General features: G+C 35.4%; 1 protein-coding gene across 3 annotated transcripts in view; it reads right to left on the bottom strand.

Annotated features, from left to right (window-relative positions):
- fut8a (fucosyltransferase 8a (alpha (1,6) fucosyltransferase)) overlaps positions 1-14,585 on the bottom strand; it is a 73,266-nt gene that overhangs the window by 47,920 nt on the left and 10,761 nt on the right. The window contains exons 1-2 of one of the 3 annotated variants that reach the window (XM_042774221.1): positions 11,641-12,119; positions 256-312 (exon numbers count right to left, since the gene is read on the bottom strand). The exons of 1 other annotated variant lie outside the window; for it this stretch is intronic. The gene's annotated coding sequence lies outside the window, so the exon portion shown is untranslated. Of the gene's footprint in view, positions 1-255; positions 313-11,640; positions 12,120-14,585 lie in introns of those variants that run through there. One more of the 3 variants, XM_042774220.1, reaches the window with a different exon arrangement.

The raw sequence follows: 14,585 nt of genomic DNA, 5'->3' as shown, positions 1-14,585 counted from the left end.
AGAAGTGAGCCACACGAGACAGACTAAAACGTATCCAGCAGATTCACTGACTCACATTGACACGTTGAGGGTTCCTCTTCTGTTCAGACCAGTTTCAATCGGAATCCAGTTATTATATTGTGATGCAGAGCGAAATATTGAATTATTAAATGTGTAATGCAGTGCAACAGTATAAAATAGCCATAAAGTAGACAATTGTTTATCACAGCTAAACAGTACATATGCAGACCCACACATGCAACAGAGAGAGCTTACCAGACTGTGTGTCCTATAAAAAGCTTAGCTGGGACACGCAAGGACAATTCCCTCCCCCTGTAACATAAGAAAAAATATTCACGTCACAGACACAAAGTAAATATTCTGCTTTTTTTTTTTTTTTTTTTTTAAGTCAGCAAGAAAGTGGTCTCAGACAGGTGTAATTTGTCTTCTCCTCAAGGGTATTCATGAAAAGGACTGGAAGGCGCGTGCAAGTGTCAACAGTAAAACTTTTGCACTGAAGTATTGTATGTGAGAGAGATACTGTTCTGAGAGCCAGAAGCATCTGTTGTTCCTACCACTGATGCTGATATGGACGGCTCAGACCAGCGACAACTACTCTCCCCTGCTGCCGTGGCAACAGAGTTCAGGATGAATGGCAGCATCAGTTGTAATAGAAAAACATTAGGCAAGGCTCAAGTCCAAGAATGACGTATACACACACAGACACACACAGACACACACACACACACACACACACACACACACACACACACACACACACACACACACACACACACTTATAAACCCCATGAAAGTCAGTTTCTGCCTCAGGCTACAATGTGAAATGTGAGAACGCAAATTAAAGACGCAATTTCAATAAATAAATAAATTGCAAGTTGCAACTTGAAGTTACAGGAATTAAAATGGCAAACACCAGAAGTTGCTATTGTAAAATTTGAAGTTGCAAATGTGAGGAAAGTCACATTAGCTACATTTATATGCATCAAAATATTCCAGACTGAAAGGGGAGGTGTAGATTTGATCAATAGGAAAAAATGAGATCATAAGTGATCTCAATGACATGCATATTAATAGCGGCACCCTGATGCCCGCAATTTATATACAGGATAATTACCCAATGATATAATTGTGTGAGAAAGCATTGAAATATATTTTTCTCACATATCTCATATTTATTCCCTTTAGGGGTGCTGTAGTACACGTCCAAATTCCCTTTCCGAATACCGGATTCGGGTACATCCCTAATATGCAGTACATGTTTTCATATCTTAATTTGTTAATTAGATGCTGAATTAGTAAAGAAATGTTTGCCATCAAGGCTGAGAGGACGCTAACATTACCATAAGCGGTTAAAACAATGTGACCAAAAAAAACACAATACAAACAAAAACCATCAACTACACTATTTTAAACACATATTTGCAATTGTTTAAATTACATTAAGTTAAAATAATCTGTAGAAGTATTTTTCATTTTTCAACTTTTGCTTATACATTTTTACATTTTAAAGTTGCATATGTAACATTACTTAATGAACTAAAATTAATGATTAATGTCTAATTAAAATGTAATATTAATATTTTTATATTCAATTTAAAAAGTATTGTTCAGTGTCTAATATTCTAGTAGTAATATTTTAGTTTTAATTCAGTATCCATTTTAAAAACGAATTGATTAATTGGTAATCGTCCAGTGTGGCCCAACCTAACTACTGGTATTGGTGAAATTCTCTTATAAAAAAAGTTTTATAAGAGATGTCACAGACTTTTTGCGACAGGTGGGATTCAGCTTACGGCAATTGTCATTCATTCCTATGGTATCCGTAAATGGCGATTGAGTGTCACACAACTCTGACTGAAATTCAATGACATCAAGGCTGTAATGTGATAACGTCATCCAAGTTGACTGTTACGCTTTCTCCAATAGTAAGTAATACAGACCCTATCATCTCCCAATAGTAATACAATCTCTGCCCATGTCTCTACTTCTTTCTAAAATGCAGGTTTATTTATGCCTTACAAGCTGATCAGTTGAGGATTAGTTTATTTTCTAAATGCTTGCTTAAAAAAAGCTTATTTGAGATTTGTCAGCTTTTGTTTTAGGCAAAAACAATTATATTCCCAGTTTTGAACGCAGTGACTGGGCACTGCATATGCACTGAGGTTTTATCTGAAATACACAAATGCTCATGTAAACGAAAATGTGAATTGGGTTGCAGTTGCCATTTAGTTTATTTCACACATAAATGACGCGCATGACGCTTGTGTTGTTTTCAGCCTGTGCCACCTCAATATATGAGTACATGAACACAAAAACATAATCTCTAGAACTGTTCTGAGAGTAATTTCATGAGCATTTCACCATTTCTTTTGAAAAAAACTATAGTCATATCATATTTAAACAGAAACTTAAAAGGTCTTCACAGCAACCCATCAAAATAAAAGTTTGTTTTAACTTAAAGAAACTGTGACAGAAACATAGCCTATTACTGAATGTAATGAAAGATGCTTTTGATTATTATAATTGAATGAAACCATTAAAATTGAATCCAGAAAACTAAATTTGGTAAAAAACTTTTAATAAATTGCTTTTAAATTGTGTAAGTTTCATGATTTCAAACATGCTTTTTGATTAATAAAATTTCATTTAACCGTTAAAACAAAGTCTAGAATTTTTTTTTCTCAAAACAGAAAACTGAATTTTGAAAAAAGAAAATAAATTAATTAATAATAATAATAATAATAATAATAATAAAATAGAATGGAATTTGGGGAAAACATTTTATGGATTTCATATGCCACTAGGTTCATATAAATAAAACTTTTAGAATGAGAAATCGGACTGGATTCATTTGCACTGATGAAAATTAGTGCATGTAAACATACCTAATGTGAGATCAGTTTGACCTAGCAGCATCTTTTAGTTTTAACATAGAGCTCTGTATTTCCAAAAAATGTTGTTGGTTACAAATAACACCCACTTTGTGAATTGACAACTGTGGAAGGGACTTTAACATGGCAACACTTAGGGAAGATAGGAATATGCATAATTTAGATTCATAATTTAGATATTTTAGATCAAAACAACAATCCTGGTCTTGTGTGAAGCAAAGCCATTTCTCACAGAAGGAAGGTATAGGAATTCATATTACACAGCCCAGCACTCTAAGTATAGAATACGGGAGAGTCGATCACAAATCCTGTGCTCAGAGTATTAGAGCACACACAAGACAACGCTAGTTATGTTTTATTAAATGCTCTCTTCCAGAGCTACCGCACCTATGAGATGCTGGTGCTTAATATTTTAAAACCAGACATTGGAATTCTGACTGAGAAAGGGGAGATGTGTGGATCCTGTCTCTGCAAAGTCCAATCGGAATGATTTATAAGCGGTTTGGCCATTGGCATCCCAGTCAGCTGCAGGGAGGGTTTCCGCCGCAGTGTATGTTCTTATAGTTTGGGATGGCGACAAATTCTTTGCACAGGAAAAGTGGCAAATTTAGTCAGATCCTAAAGGCCTGGTCACACCATGTCTGATGCAACAAAATAAAACAAACTTTTCATTCACACCAAGTGCAATGCCGGGTTTCACTCTATCCTCTTCCTTTCTGGGTTTTTCCTCTTAAAAAATGTGTTGGGTTTGAAAGTGAAGGCCCTCTTCCAAGTCCACACTAGGTGACATAATGCTGCAGGGACTGTATGGTAGAAGTCGGCTACAAAGCCGGCATCAGTGCAGGGCCAATGGGACACTGATGAGCACCCTTCTAAACCTAAAATGGCACACACTTCGGCCTTTTGGATTTTACAGGCACTGTTGCTTCTGAGAATTAAAACTGCCACTTAAAAATAAAATAAAAGAGATCAGTTATCAATACAGAAATTAAAATATAAAAATTTAAATAAAATACAAAACTTGTCAAACTGACAAATAAATAAGTGTATATTAACTGTATTTAATTCTATATTCTCTATAAAAAATTCATTAAAATCATTAAAAAAAATGAAACAAAATAAAAAAAAATGTGGAAAAATTTAATAAACAAAAAAAACAAAATATTAATGGTGAATTAGTTATTCAATATTTCATTTACATTTAACTATATTTAAAACAATTAAACAGTTTAAAATTTCAGTAGTCGGTACCAATACCAGTAAAATTCTGCAGTTCATAGGAAAAAATATTTTATTTTTATATCATTTTTAACTATTTGAAAATATAATTATTAAATAAACAGCATTAGTTAATTATTAATGCTATTAATAAAAAAAAGTAAATATAAGTATATTTAAACACATTAACTCTTTAGCATGTAACCTTAAAATATTGTTAAATTATGAAAACATTACATTAAAAAGATTAAATGAAAAGTTAGTAATAAAAAATAAATAAATAAATAAAACCCACATTACAGGCAACAGAACAAGTAGCAGGTCTTTTGCACTTGCACTGCAAGACTTATATATCTATTTTGACACATCAGATTTTTTTGTCCCGTCCATTGTTTTGGTTATCACAACTTCAAACATGTTTGTGATTGGCTACAATGCTCAAAGTGTAACAGTTATGAACTCTTTTGTTGTGTTTTCACTTTGTTTAGTCATCTGGGGGCTGTTTCATAAAAGACGCTAAGAAAAGCGAGGATTAAAGTCCTAAACCTGACTTGAAATAACCTAACAAATCAATCGGGACTAAAGCAGTTTCATAAACGACAATTTAAGTTTGCGCAAATCTCACTAATTTGATCCGGGTTCAATGAGTCCAGATAAATTTGATGTGCACGCTTATTCTTATTAAGCAGCCCGATCGTGGATCAAATCGATCCACCATGACAAACAGTGAATATCTGTGCTGTTTAATGCATTTGAGACATTGTGTTTTCCTCTGTGCATAACTGACACGTCACAGGTATATGTTTTATCTGTAAATGTTAGAAAGTCATGCAAATATATACATTTTGTTGTCAGGAGTGGGCGAGGCTTACGCAAATGTGTGTTCCTCTTATCAGTTAAAATGTAGTATGATTTCTGTTATTTATTTTAATTTTTAATTCAGTGGTTTTAACTTTTAATTTAGTGTTTTAAATGCTTTAATGAGCAATTTTAGATGGTACTGTTTTAATGTTCTACTAATAACCATAAAAGTTACAGCTGTCATAAAACCCGAGAGAAAGGCTGCATGGCTAGAAACTGCTGATCAACTGAATGGACAAGTAGCAACTATGTTAAAATGTTTTCATCTTTAAAAAAAAAGTTATTACATTTTGGGCACAATACATTAAATATAGTTGATTGTAGTCTATTTTTTATTTATTTGAGTATTTAAGTTGCATTTTCTGTTTACTTTTATTTTTGGACTTATAATAAAGTCAACTAATTGTAGCCTATGTGAGAGAGTAAGTGGTGATATTAATGTGTTCCTATTGGTCAGTGTTAGAGGAGCTCAGCTTAGCCTGACAGTTAGCCTGCTCCGGACCAGGTTAGTTTCCCAGCATATGTTTCCAGAGTGACTGAGCTTGAGCTATGGTAATTTTGCTTTATGAAACCAAATCAAGTGAAAATAAATCAGACTAACTGAAATAAGCCTGGCTTATTTGGTAAACTTGTTTTATGAAACAGCCCCCAGAGGGGTATTGCACAAAAGCAAGATAAGGGATTAAGATGGGATTTTCCAGTCATCCTGGCTGAATTTAGCCCTGACTCGGTTGCATGAAGGGAGGCTAAATTAATCTACATTAAGTTACTATGGAGATTTACACTTTGCAGCTAGCCTGCTCCGGAGCAGTTGGCGAGAAGTATGCCGCACGGGTTTTATCCATTTTAGCATCATTGATTCTGTGATCGATCCCGTGGTCTGTTTCAGAATGCCGTGAACGTGCACTTATCCCAACTATTTACACTAGGCTTGACATAGCTACACGCTCTCATCCTGGCTTAGCAAATGTGCAACAGACTAAGCCAGGATGTGCTGATTGAAATAGGTCAAGCCGCGCCTTTTCTGTTATCCTGGCTTTCTTAGTTCTACTTTTGTGCAAAACACAACTGGTCTGTTTAGTTCTTCTGTGCCCTTGTTTAGATAATTGATTCATTAGTGCTCATTAGTTAATTCCCATCACCTGTTTTTCATCAGCTGCCTGCCTTATTTAAGCTCACTCTTTGGTTCTAGTCTTGGTCCAGTATTATATCTGCTTCCTAGATACTGTTAAACTACTTGTTGAATCCGTCTTCGTCCCTTGACATGACTGTGGCACAATGCTGCAAAAACATGTTGTAAATAGAAACCTTCAAAGCAGCCACCTATCAGCTGGTACTGGACTGACCCGGTACTCTGTTACTCAGTACTCTGATTGTGTGGAAAGGCTGGGATCGATAATTATTATTATTATTTTTTTTATTTAAGTATCGATTTAGTACCGAAGTACTGGTACTTTTGTACTACTCTTCATGTAATCATGGTGCATGTACACAAAACAAAGTACTTGTTGTCAAGCTCATTACAAACTTATCAGCAGAGCTTTTACTGTAAATATGCAGTCTTCGAGATTAAAGGTTAAATAAAAGGTGATGATTTGTCAGTTGGCATGTGATGGGCGCCGCTGTAATATGTTTCTATTCATGCTGGGCAGCAGCTGCAGGCTAGCACTGTCTCTACAAGCACAGGGATGGGGCGGCAACAGCAAACTGCAAACAGTCCTGCAGTACTGTAAATGTGTGTGGATCTGCGCCAGGTATAAGCACACACACATAGATCTCGCTGGAGGAGGTAGAAGCACAGATGGGCATTTCTGGATGGCTGCATCTCCTGGAGGGGTTAAAAGCAGTGGGAGGTGTTGGCAGGCCTGTAATGCTGCTACACCAGCACCTCACAAAACACTTACACTTTCTCAAACATATGCTGTCACTGAAAAGTGTATGTGAAAATGACAAGAGATCTGCAAATCTTAGACAGCTAGGCAAGGCTGTACGCTGTGTGATTTTTGCTGTCCTTAATGACAGTTGCTTGTCAGATTGTATAATGTTATGATGTGACCCCAACGAGACTGTGCGACATCAACATTCTTTTATCTCACACTTCACAATACACATTAATACTGGGTGACACATACGATGCGTTCATGCCAAGTCAGAATTACCATTATTACAAGATTCTGAATAGTAAAATGGGGTTGTGTCCTCATAGATGTTACTTACCTTACGTAACTTGTAAAAGTTTCTGAGAGCTCCAACTTGTACCACCTGACCTGACCGAAACATCATGTGGAAAAATGCTTAAAAAAGCAGTGGCTTCATCAATTATTTTACAATATTTCTGTTTATGTCTTAATCATGCAAGAATAATCTGAAAATAAAAACCTACAATAGAGTTTAATGTGGCTGCATTAATGTAAATAAATTAAGTTTATTATTAGTGCATTTGCATAACAATTGAATACTTGCTGTATTGTTTTTTTGTGTATTGATTCATCAAATTGCACAGAATAATTTTGGTGCTATAGTGTTGCCATAGAAACACATCCGAGTTCTTATCTAATAATTACAGTAATTATGACATGGCATGATTAAATTTTGACTGGCGATCAGTTTTGATACAAGTAATTGTGATTAATGACTGTGATTAATTTGGTAACAAAAAATGTAACTCAATTTTGTTGAAGTCAAAGTGTAAGCTTAACAGACAACTTATAAAGTCAACTGAACTTGAAAGCTGAAACAAAACTGTAAGCATAAAAAACTTGATTTCTTTCAAGGCTTTGTCAGCATTTCAAAAAGCTAGATGTGAGTACGATTAAAATATTAAAATACATAATGTTTTAAGTCCACTTTCTATTCACACTATTGTTTTGTGGAAACACCTGAATATCATATTTAAGGCATATAAAATGTTAGCTATTATTGGCATAATTATTTTTTAATTGTTATATTATTATTTTTTATTAATTTATTATTATTGTATGTTTGACAGTATTTTACGGTGGTCTAGCGAAACCCTTGAGAAATCATTTTACATGAAGGAAGACCTTTGTTTTTTTTTTGGTTTTTTTTACAATGCTTCCCATTTCAAATCTGAAGAAATGGTCCATTTAGTCCTCTGCACTGTTGCTTGGCATTAGATTTGCACTGTAATTTGAAAGGCCAAAAACACTTGTAAATACCCAAATTTGAAAACAAAGTGAAACCAAGCTTAAAAATGAACATAATAACCAACCTGCTCTACAGACTTGATGCAAAACTGCGTGAAAAATCTCTAAGGGCATAAGGCCCAACATTTCTGACACTGCCAGAACTGCATCATTCATCACAAATCTGTGAGGAAGTCACACTAATCAAACAAAGACTTTCTGACAAAAAAAATCTTTTAAGATCTGTGGATGTTGTCTAAGATAACGATGACTTAGCAATGTTCCTACTTCCTACAGTGTGCAGCCGCCTCAAGATGAACTAAGTTCCTGAGTGTAGGCCTATATCCGTGTGTGTGTGTGTGTGTGTGTGTGTGTGTGTGAGGTCCCACACAGAAGAACTGGTGATTCCAAAGAAAAAGGAAGTGGAGAGAAAAAGAAAAATGCAGGGTAGACTGAAATAGTCTGAAACAAAACTTTGTTTGGTCTCATTTCCCAAAAGCTGCTCCCTTTCTCCTTCTATTCCTTCCACAGAAACAGTCACAAGTGTTCCCAGATTGATTTCAGTTTTGAAAAAAAACAAAAAACAAAACAAAAACAAACTAATAATAATAATAAATAAATAAATAAATAATACTAATGACTCATCCTGCACTACACAAATTTTTGCCTAATCAAATGCTCTATAGATAGCAAATGACCCACTCAATTAAACCACCCTTCACATTGTGCATTAAAGTCATGTCAGAAAGATTCTATTTACAAGTTGAATGAACATGAACACCACCACAATGTCGTAATTACAAATCGGATTTTTTTTTTTAAGCCCAGAGTTTCCAAGTTGGGGATGTCAGTGAGAAAATATGGGGAGACGCAATAGATGCAGTGTCTGTATTGATGGTAAATTTTTGAAATTATTATTTGTTTCTCATTTACAATAAAACTAGCTAATTATTATTATCGTTGTTGTAGTTTTTTTTTTTTTTTTTTTTAAAAGACTAGTAGTAAAACTAAACAACAACGAAAACAAACCAAAACAAACCATAATAGTAATATATGTCTGCCCTATTTCATTTTCACACAATATTTTACAGTGGTCTAGATAACCCTCAAGCATTTATTTTACATGAAGGAAGAGCTTGTGTACAATACCTTACAATACAAAATGTTCTCATCTACTCTACTACTATTAGATTTGCAAGGCAATTTGGAAAGATCATATTTAAATGCCGTCACAATGCCAGAATTACACGTAGCAAACTTTTTTTAAGCGCAGTGTTTTTCGAGCTGAAGGCCTTAGTGAGAAAATATATGCAGCGTCTGTACAAATGGTAAATTTTCCATAATGAATGAAATTATTATTTATTTCCTATTAACAATAAAACAAAACAAATATAGCCTACTAGCTAAAACTTGAACGAGCCATCCTAAATAATACTGTAAATACAAACTTCCCAGGAAGACTTGAATGCACCAGTAGATCATTTCTGACATAATTACAGCCTGCTAGCTAAAAAAAAATGTTCCAGCCAAACTTCCTGTTGCAATAGGAAATACATCAATACAAAAAATAAAATGCAATTTAATGGGGTTTTAAAATAGGAAAATCTCAAGACTTGCAAATGAATGTTTAATGGCTGTGAAGCAAATGCTGAAAAGAACACGTATGCAATGTTTTAAACAGAGCATACATTTCCTCTCAAACTAGAGGCAATGATGTGAGAGGTGCTGTTCCATTCCTGGGAGCCCCACAGGCAGTGCAGATCAGGAGTTAAAACATGGAGGTGGGGGTCTTTTGCATAGTAGATGATAATATAGATATGTAAGAAGCAAATGAGATTGTCGGTTCTGAATATAAAAATTATGAGAATGCGAACAGCATGGAGCCCTAAGCTAATGCTAGAGCACAAAGCCACATACAACATGCATGAACACACATGCACCCTTACACTTATTTAATTGAGACTAACTTCATGCTAATAAAGCAGCTGATCGTGTAAATTTGGAGCATCTGAATATTTATGCTTGGAAACACACATACACTCTCATGCACTTGTTCAAATATTTATTCACCAGTTCCTGCACGTATAGCTAGTAGGGCATGTGAACATTATGTTAAGTGATGTTCCTAGTTGAATTAGGGCTCTGCAGTCATTATGTTGATGAGTGTTTAGTTGAAAACGCAGTGCTGTTTTTCTTGCCCCAATGGCTGAAACGCAGGGTGAGAAAGCAGAGGAAGCTGTGGGGAAGGGTGTTAAAGAATAAACTCAGCTAAATGTGGTTTCTCCTCAGGCCATGTACACCAATTTGCTCCATATTCATCTTGTGTTAAGGCTGGCTGGTGAACTGCTTTTGTTGGGGATTTGGCATTTGTGTTGTCAAAGAACTTGCTGACTGCACTTTGATGCAGATAATGCATGGTCAGTGTTAATACTGGTAAATTAAAAATGAAAAGAATAAGGAAAATCCCTCTCAAAGTGCCTTTGAACTACTAGGGTTGATGTTCACACTAATTGCAGTTTGTTTCTGTTTGTTAGGTTGTTATACAAGAGCAACTGCTTGGAATAATTAATAATTATATAAAAAAATATAAATACATTTCATGTACATAAAGCATCTTATATTATACATGGCTGGGAAAATGTTCATGAACTTTCAAATTACTGTCAAAAATCATAGTTAGGATCAGAATTCTTGTTTAATTCTGGATCATGGAAAGCAGTAAACCTATCTTGGGGGTGGCAGTACAGTAACTTAAGGAGCTGTGTGGTCAACATGAATGTTGCAGGCTTAATCCCAGTTCTGTCATTGTCGTGCCCTTGAGCACGTGTTTAACCTCAGGTTACATTGGATTCTTGGATAGAATGACTAGATCGAAAGTGTCCTGTTTGACAAATGACAACAATTTGAGGCCTCTAAGCTTATAACACACAAGAAGGCAATTCAAATGCTGGAGAAACAAAAGAAGGCAGAAAAATAACAAAACTACTCATTACTAAGAGAAGAGTAACCAAAACTACACATAACGAAAGAAGAATTAATTAAGAAAAAGAAAACTAACAAAAGAATACTGCAAACATGAGGCTCCATAAAAACAAATACACACACCAGTTATCTGATAGAAAAACATCATATAATGAGAACGAGATAATCTAGTTTTTAAATAAAGAGACTGATGGTCTGTTTATTAAATTACATTACTGGCATGGACCTAAACAGCTATTAACCCCACAGACAAAACAATTAGCATAAAATGCTATTTTCTTTTCCCATTTGATGACAGAAACAAATCCAGAAAACACTGGACAAAGCTTTGTTAAACCTTGACAAAGCTGTCTCCTTAAATAAAATTAAAACAATAAAAATAAAATAAATGGCCGCACAAAACCAAGCAGTAAAATCCTAACAGATATTCTTGAGTAAAAAACTGTTTTGGAAATCCTCCTACCTAACAGATTTTTCTAAAAGTCTGAAATACATGTTTTACTACAATAGACCTCAACAAGCAAAGGCGAAACATGACAGACCTGAACCTGCAGAAGATCACAGTGCCAGGCCTGACGGTTCTTGCACATCCTCACACTTCCTTCTGCACTCCCGACTTTTCTTCATGAGGGTGATGAGTTTCAGCATCATTAAGCCTTCACCATTGTGCACCAAATTACTGTGTGCTGAAATGTAATTTAACTGGTGGAGAACTAGGCATATTCAGTGATTGAAGCGAACCAACATTTGGTAATGCTACGGAGACAGATTTGAGGGTGTGTTCCTGTGTGTTTAGGAGAATCTGTCTGACAGATGGTTGTTACTAGGTTCTGGGCAGGGACTCAAAGTGATTTTGAGATGGTCATATTGATCTGAAGGCAGTTGGCCGAGGCTGGTCAGTCTGAGCTGTACATGCAGAATGGCCTTGAAGGATCACTACTGGTCTCCAGGTTCATCCAGGCATTAGGCAGTCGTTTCTCAGGATATCTTCAGCAAAATGTTGTAGCGCTGAACTACTTTTTTTTTTTTTAAATGTGCTTAAATAAACAATCAAATGTCTGAGTCAGCAGTTCATTCAGACATGTTTACAAATCTCTGCCACAATGCCCAAGCCAATTATGTAGTCATTAAACTACACTTACATAAAAGAAAGTACACAAGGTTTCACTTGAATCAAAAGACTATTTTAACTTTAATTCCATTTATACAATTCTGAAATTTAAAAATACTTTTTTCTTTTTTTTCTTTAAACATTTATTATTATTATTATTTTTAATTAATTTATGTTGCAATACTTTGGCAACAAAACTAGTTTAACTAGAGTCTAGAGTCTTATACAAGTAATGTATTGATTTCAATGATATATCAGGCTCCATTAGAGTAACAGACAAGGAAACAAGTGGTTGGAAAATCAAGACCTTGGCTGATATACAAGAAAATGTCATTGCTGGGGCAATAAAAACACCTCATAAACTAAGTGTATGACTGGCACATTTAAAAATGCTCTTACTGTGACACAACTAAAAAAGTAGACCAGACATTTAATTAAAGCCTGAAAGGTATGTTGAAGGCAAGATACATTATAACATTTGACTAAAAAATGTATTAATGTCAAAAATAAGCAAACTACATGGGTGCATTTTATATATGCAACACACTCATACACCCACATCAAACTGAATAACTGCCCCAATCTACTTTTCAAACCCTTTAAGAAACATCAAAGTATGCCATTTTAAAATGTGTCAAAAATGTCCAGGCCTTTAGATCAAGGCATCTTTCACATTGTATTCCTGACTGCACAGCATAAACAAACCTGTCATCTGCAATTTTATCATGCATTCACCAGTCAACATCAGCCCACTGAGGCTTTCAGAGAAAAGATGGCACTTGACATCTTTATATAGAGGGAAGAGAGAATGCAAATACATGTTTGCATTTTCTAAGACCATAGCTTGAAAAGTACGTTTAAAAAGAGGAGCTTAAAGATCAAACCAAGACCAAGAAGAATTTGACATGACTTTACACTGAGAATACAGTGAATGAGTCCTCTGTGCTCTCTAGTGCATGTAGGAGTTCTCCCTAGGATGCACATAAACCCCTGTAAGACAATTAATCAGAGACCAAAGACAATAGGCTTTTATATTGGCTTGAGCCATGCTCAAATTGGCACTGCAAAGAAAACCTAAAACAACACTGCAAACAAGGAGACTACAGCAGATGTAGCAGGGAAAACAATTAAATTAGTTTTTTTTTTATTATCTAATATACTGTACAGTCCAAGTTTTGGGGATTTTTATTTTTTTAATCGATACTCTGATGGTAAAGACATTTACAGTGTTACAAAAGTTTTCTATTTTTTAAAAAATGGTGTTCTTTTGGATATTTTATAGGCTACATCAAATAATCCTGAAAAAAAAAATATCATGGTTTCCACAAAAATATAAAGCAGCAGTGACTTTAACATTGATAATAATAAGAACACCCAAAAACAGTGAATCAGGCATATTGATAGCTTACGTTTTGCCTGTTCAACAAGATATTAAAATGTGTTTCTTCAAGCATGTGCCTATACAGCTAAGTAACTGCATTTCCTGTCAAATATCAGTCTGCTGTGTCTTAGAGGTTGTCTGCTTCAATGGCTGATAGATGAGCACAATTACCCACCACTGCACAAAAAGCACTTGTATTTGGTTGGTGTTAATTTCACACCCTCAGCCACAGAACTGTATTCTAAAGTCTAAACTTAATTAAATCAAAAGAAAAAAACAAAACAAAAAAAAAACCTTTGTTTCTGTATTAGAACTGGGGGGTTCTCTAAGGCACATATGTAATGGGCCACAACCCTATGTCTGGAGGAAAAAAGATGGAGTGATGAATCGTGGAGGAGTTCGGAGTCGCAAGTAACTGACAATCTAATCCATTGTCCAGGGCTAGAATGGGAAATGGAAAAGTTCTCATCAGGAACGGAGAGGCCTTCTTTTGAGGAAATAAATGGCACCCACACCTCCAGCTCGCAGAAAGGATACACAGAGATAATGAAATGGCAGGAGGATGTTTATCGACCTTCATGAATTCTATTTGTTCTTGCTTCTGTCGTCACTTGTTGGCAAAAACACACAACTCCCTTGTGCCGCTCGTGCCGAGGGTGGGCAGAACAGCAGAGGGAATGTGACAAGGAATGCAAGCAAGCAACAGATGGGAAACAGAGGAGCCAATTACACCATGCTGTAACAATCGCTGGGTGTCCGACATAAGAGGAGGAGATGAGGTGATTCATTCAGACAAACGATACCTTTCTCATATATGCCTCCTGCTAGAACGGCACATATGTCACCCCAGCATTCCAGCTAGCATGTGAGGTAAAATGTATGTGCATGAATGCAATACATAAACCACACAGAGGAGGCTGCTAATGAATAATGTTGAGTGATTCTAAATAAAATTGTAGTGCCATGCGGTAGGCCACAGGCGTTTAGAAGCTTTT

The sequence above is a fragment of the Cyprinus carpio genome, chromosome A17 (genome assembly GCF_018340385.1).
Source record: "Cyprinus carpio isolate SPL01 chromosome A17, ASM1834038v1, whole genome shotgun sequence".
NCBI lineage: Eukaryota > Metazoa > Chordata > Actinopteri > Cypriniformes > Cyprinidae > Cyprinus > Cyprinus carpio.
The sequence above is the reverse complement of the archived record's forward strand: the minus strand, read 5'-3'. Positions and strand labels throughout refer to the sequence as shown.